Raw genomic sequence first — 5797 nt, 5'->3', positions numbered from 1 at the left:
TGTGGGACAGTAACCTCTCATGTTTAAATACATGCAGTTTAAAGTTTCAGATTCTGATGTGCAGCTGTCATTTAGTGCGGAAGAACGGTCACGTGACCCCTTTCCCCGCTTCGGGAGCGCTTCACCGGCAGTGGCGGTCCTAGCCTGTTTCGCCGCCCCCCCCCCCCCCCCCCCCCACACACACACACACACACATAAAACATATTAAGGATTGTACATTAACATAAAACTGTTGTCGGAACTAATTGATAATCTGTAACATAATGTATAGTTTGAAGTTTAGTCTGTTACTGTTACTATTTTTACCATTTCTTTTTGGAGCAACTGTAACCCACATAATTTCCTTAGGGGTTAATAAAGTATTCTGATTGTTTCAGGATGACCTGCCATTATCCAATGACACATCTGCTTACCTGTATCTTTTGCTCGTTTCTCCTCCTCTTCTTTTCTATTTTTTCTAAACTGAGCACCTGATGGCTTTGAACTTTTCTTGTCCATTTTCCATTGGTTTTCATTTTGCACTCCAGTATGAACACAAATCCCCCAACTCGAGGATCACCACAACATAACCTAACACACCTACACCTTAGTTCACAGATTCACTTTGTGTAAGGTGTATTTCTGGGATTTCGCACAACCCAGGATTAAAATCATGAATACAATGGGCTTGGATTTACAACATTATGAATGAAATGTGCTCTATTTGGAAGCAGTCGCCCCTCCCCTTTCGACAGGTTGTGTGTGAGACTTTAAATCATCAAACTGTAAATTATAAATTTTAAATTGTTATTGATCCCTTTACCCCTGGTCCTAAAGTGTATATTTATTTTCTTACTCTTCTTATATTTATTGTTTGTTTACTTGCACTGCTGTAACTGGAGCCTCGTCGTCTCGTCTCTCTATATACTGTACTTATATAGCGGAGATGACAATAAAGTTTACTTTGACCGAGGGCTCTCGCGCTCACTTTTCTAGTATAGAATTTTGAAAAAACATCGGTGCAGATTATAAGTCTGTATCATAATGTCTGGTGTTTTCATGTTTGTTGTTTTGTTTTTATTTTGTTTTATTTTGCGAGTTGGTTATTAGATGCTGCTCCAGCCAGAGAATCCCCCGCCGCCCCGCCCTCTCCTCCCTGTGCTGCAAGCAGCAGGCGCACCTTGCAGACGGAGGGCGCCCTTACTCCCAGCAAATGGGCGATAGAAAGCAATTTTTTTGCCGATGCCTTTAATGCCACCCCCCACCACGATGCCACCCCGGGCAACTGCCCGTGCTCACAGGGCAACATGAGCGGATCCAGTTGACTCTTTACTAGGGATGGGTACCGGTATCATGGCACCGGTTCTGACATAAACGGTAGTTACCAGACTGAAAAGCAGCGCACATTTCGGTGCTTTTTTTCCTGAGCTGTGATACACTTTAGATTCTAGCCAATCATTTTACGTTTCTGAGGATAGTAGGCGGGTCCAGGTACGTACGTTCTTTTAGAGCAGAGCTACAGATATAAAATGTCCAAGGCGAAGCGGTCAAAAGTCTGGCTGTACTTCACAGCAAAAGATGCAAACTCAGCAGCCTGCAACAAGTGCTTTAAGCTGATACTGTGATACTGTCAAAGGAGGTAACACCTCAAATCCGATGAAACACCTGGCGACGCATAGCGTTTTTTTTAAAAGCCGAAAAATGCGCCGTATTTGATAGCTTGCTGCGAGACCTCACACCGTGCACATCTACTGCGGGTGTGGTGCCTGTTATCGGACCCGGAGTTTGCAACATCCACCAAAAACCCGAAGAATAGAGTCCTGGCCCCTAGCCCTGCCAGTGTAGCAGAAATGATGAGGATGATGATGGCAGCAGCCGTTCTTCTCTGCGTGAGTAGCTTAATGTTGTTCGTGTGTAATTTACGTTGCGTACGCTAACCACGTTATTACATTAATGCATGTAAGGTGAACTAGCAACATAATCATAGTTACATGCGGCTGTCCTCTTGTGTGATGGCAGATACTCCCTTCACCCTGGCCAAAAAGGCTAAAATGACCAAAGAAAAAGTGGAAAACAGTTAAACATGAGAGGTTTAGGACAAAGTTTGTGTTTTTTCCATTGTTTAAGCACTGCTTCCAGCCAAGAGTGATACCATATATGCCCCATAGCTGCAGAAAAGGCTAACATTGTTATCTTTTTAGAAAAAACAGCTGAACATGTGAGGTTTTTGGACCAATTTTGTGTTCTCCATTCTTTAAGCACCGGTTTAAGCACCGGCACCGTTTCAAAAGTACCGGTTTGGCACCGGTATCGGATAAAACCTAAACGATACCCATCCCTACTCTTTACAATCTTTACAATCCAACCAACTGGACGTTTTACTTTAGTAAAACAGTGAAACATGAGTCTTTCATCACCGTTCAGGTTGTGGGTTACAACAGAAAGTGATACATTTACTGTTCTCAAGTGGAGTCAGACTATTTCAACAGAGGATGTTTTGCTGAATAAGAGGATAATCACGTCTGTGTGAACTCGAGTCATAGAAACTTTTACAAACTAAACCACGTTTGTCCATAATTTGGACTGCAGGGAACAGGGGGAAGAAATAGTGAGAAGGTGATTAGCGGATCACTGAAGGTGGGGCAGCCCCTGAGAGTATAAGGAGGATCCATAGAGGTAAATAAAATGCATTAGCAGTGACGGAACTTTGACCTCTAACTTTTGTTATGTGCTATCGTTTCAAATTACAGAGAAGTGTGCACAGTGTTTAAACAAATAGGACTGTGACAGGAGAGGGATTAACTAATGAAGAGGTTGTTTGTTTTATTGGGAGGGATATAGAAACAGAATAAAGTTACATGAAATACATGTGAGCTGCTGGACAGACAGGTGAGATCCATGTGAATGACTTCACTAAGTTCTTTCTTTCATTCCTCTGTTAAATCCAGATGATTTTTTGTCATGGTTAGTGAAGGACTCAAAAAGCAGAATCTTAAATCTTCAGTACAGTGTGTTTATTTACAGTGACACATGATCACACAGAAAAGCAACAATCTTTGCGACTGGGTTCTGAGACAGCTGGATGTCCTGAAGGCTCGAATCCTCGCCACGGGCCTGGTCAGAAGAAACACCAGAAACAAGTCCACAACTCAGTGAGAACATTTACTCAGCCTGGGATTCCTGCACAGACACAAGCAGAAGGTAATTATCAGGGAACACACAGGCGATGGAGAAAACTGATCATATGTTGGCAAACTAACTTTACTAACTAGCTTAGTCAACAATCCAGCATTGAATAAATGTCTTCCTCCGGCTTAAATGCAAACTGGCTGATGACCAAATCTCTCAGGTGCAGATAGGCTGAGACTGGAGGAAGACACACGTCTACAGATAGAGAGACAGAGAGAGAGCAGGCAAGAGTGAGAAGGAGAGCGAGAGAATCCCCACATATGAATAAAAGCAGGGCAAGAAATCTATCAGCTCAGCTTAACACTATATTGTTGCTCAGTGCGATGTCAATACTGCTGTTTATTTCTGACATGGCAGCTGCACATTAGAGATCTGAAACTTTCAATTGCACACACCTAAACATTAAAGGTTACTCAGTGTGTTCAGCTCTGGCATTCTCACATAGCTTAATAAAAGAGTGTGAAAATCACTTCAGTGTCATTTTAATGTTATTTATTCACAGATATTTCTATAATCTAACACCATCAACCGAACACATGCAAATTCCTGTGACAATACCAAACACACTTTGTGCTGCTCCAACTTTACAGCTGAGCTTCATTTGGTTGTATTAGGTTCATATTTTTCATGATATAGTAAAATATCTCAGTAGAAACATGTGACATTCTGTTGCGAATAAAATATGGATTTAGCAGATTTGTAAATGATTACATACTGTTTTTATTTTCCACAGCGTCCAAAGTTTTGTGGAAATGGGGCTGTACTATAAGACTGTGTAAAATTGTATTTGTTTAACCCTTTCATGCATAGTGGTCACACAGTGGACAGCTATTCAAAGACTGTTTTCTTGTATTTGTGTCAGTGTTGATGGTACACTTGCACATAAACCACTACATTGGACACTGATGTGTCACTCTTGACTCAGTCTGTCTTGGTCTTGTCTTGGTTTCGATATCCTCTGGTCTTGGTATTGTCTTGGTCCTGCGGTTTAGGCGGTCTTGACTACAAGTCTAGTACTCAAAACGCTTTATACAACATGCCTCAATAAATTGTTCAGACAATCACTTTTGTTTCTATGCTTAAGTGCTTTCTATCTAACATTCACACATATTCAAACTGCAATAGATGCTTCAGAGAGCAACTTGGGGTTAGTAGCTTGCCCCCAAAATAATAATGCATCTACGCATGCATCTACTAATAATAATTAGTAGATGCATGCGCTACCTCCTGAGCTAAATCCATGGAACAAGATATATGTAATGCTTGATGCATTAGTTGTACACGGGAGACATCATGCTTTCTTTATATTGCCAGATAAAATAATTTAATAAATAGTAATTAAAAAAACTTGTATTAAATAAGAAACATGTTGACAAATGATGGTGGTCACAGTGGCATCATCAAAATGCAAAAACTAAAAAGTAAGCAGAAAGTGATGGGATCTGACTACTTCCTGAAATTCTTCTTTAGCTGTCATTAAAGTGAACAGTCACACAACACATGGCCATTTTTATGCATAGTTCCCTGTTTTAAAAGGCTCAAAATTATTTGAACAATTGACTGAAAAGCAATTTAATGAGAATGTGAATAAGCCATACTTATAACTATAGTTAGCTCTAAAAATTCTTTTAGCGAGAAAGCAAAAGCTTCAGAAGCCAAGATTAAACTGAAAATGATAAAGGAGAGAAATAGATCATGATCTGAAGTATATCATATCATCTGCCAAGAATGCTGGAGGCTATGTTATGGCATAGGCATGTATGGCTGCCAGTAGAACCAGGTCACTAATATTTATTGATGATGTGACTGTTGATAGAAACAGGAATAATTTTGAAGTGTACAGGGGTATACTCTCTGCTCAGTTTCAGACAAATGCTGCAAAACTGGTCGTACAGTGCTCCACAGTGCAAATAGATAATGTCTCAAAGCATACCTCTATGTAACCCAAGACTTTCTCAAGGCAAAGAAATGAGATACATTCTTCAATGAGCAAGTCAGTCACCTGATCTCACCCAAGAGAGCATGTACGCATCTCAAGGGAGGAATCTGGTATTAAAAACTGTCTTTATACACTGTTCAGGAAATAATGAAAAACTGAAAACACATCAGCTCTCAATCATTTTGTCCAGTGACTTTTGAGCCTCTGAAAATGGGGCACTATGCATAAAAATGGCTACAAATCCTGAATAATTAGAACAACATTTCCCCCGGAATTCAAGCTAAAAGACTACACTTTAATATAGAACATATTAATTGGCTGAATTAAAACCGAAAGAGGCAAAACTACAAAAACCGAGCCGCTGTCCAGATGTGTGTGCACAGACCAAACTACAGATGATTTGAGGCATGCTCAAATCTTAATATTAGCAGACAACCCACTCTGTATCTCGGGTGCTAAACAATACTAATCTCACTAAGCCCACTCAGTGTTGTGTGATGACATACTCTCTCTTAATATGTATATGATAGTGGTAAAGGAATCAAATATTTAGAACATATACTAGAAGGAACAGAATTTATTTCATTTGACGGACTAGTTACACAATATGGGATCAACAAGAAAAGATTTTTAGAATATCAACAAATTAAATCCATAGTAAAAAAGAAATTTAAACCGGGTCAAGTTGAA

At 40.0% G+C, this 5797-nt stretch overlaps 1 protein-coding gene across 1 annotated transcript in view; it reads right to left on the bottom strand.

The window, feature by feature from the left end:
• The window catches only part of LOC102300427 (NACHT, LRR and PYD domains-containing protein 14), a 54249-nt gene that overhangs the window by 38325 nt on the left and 10127 nt on the right, over positions 1 to 5797 (bottom strand). The window lies entirely within an intron of this gene.

The sequence above is a fragment of the Haplochromis burtoni genome, unplaced genomic scaffold, assembly GCF_018398535.1.
Source record: "Haplochromis burtoni strain Fernald_Lab_line unplaced genomic scaffold, NCSU_Asbu1 Contig_157, whole genome shotgun sequence".
NCBI classification, from domain to species: domain Eukaryota; kingdom Metazoa; phylum Chordata; class Actinopteri; order Cichliformes; family Cichlidae; genus Haplochromis; species Haplochromis burtoni.
The sequence above is the reverse complement of the archived record's forward strand: the minus strand, read 5'-3'. Positions and strand labels throughout refer to the sequence as shown.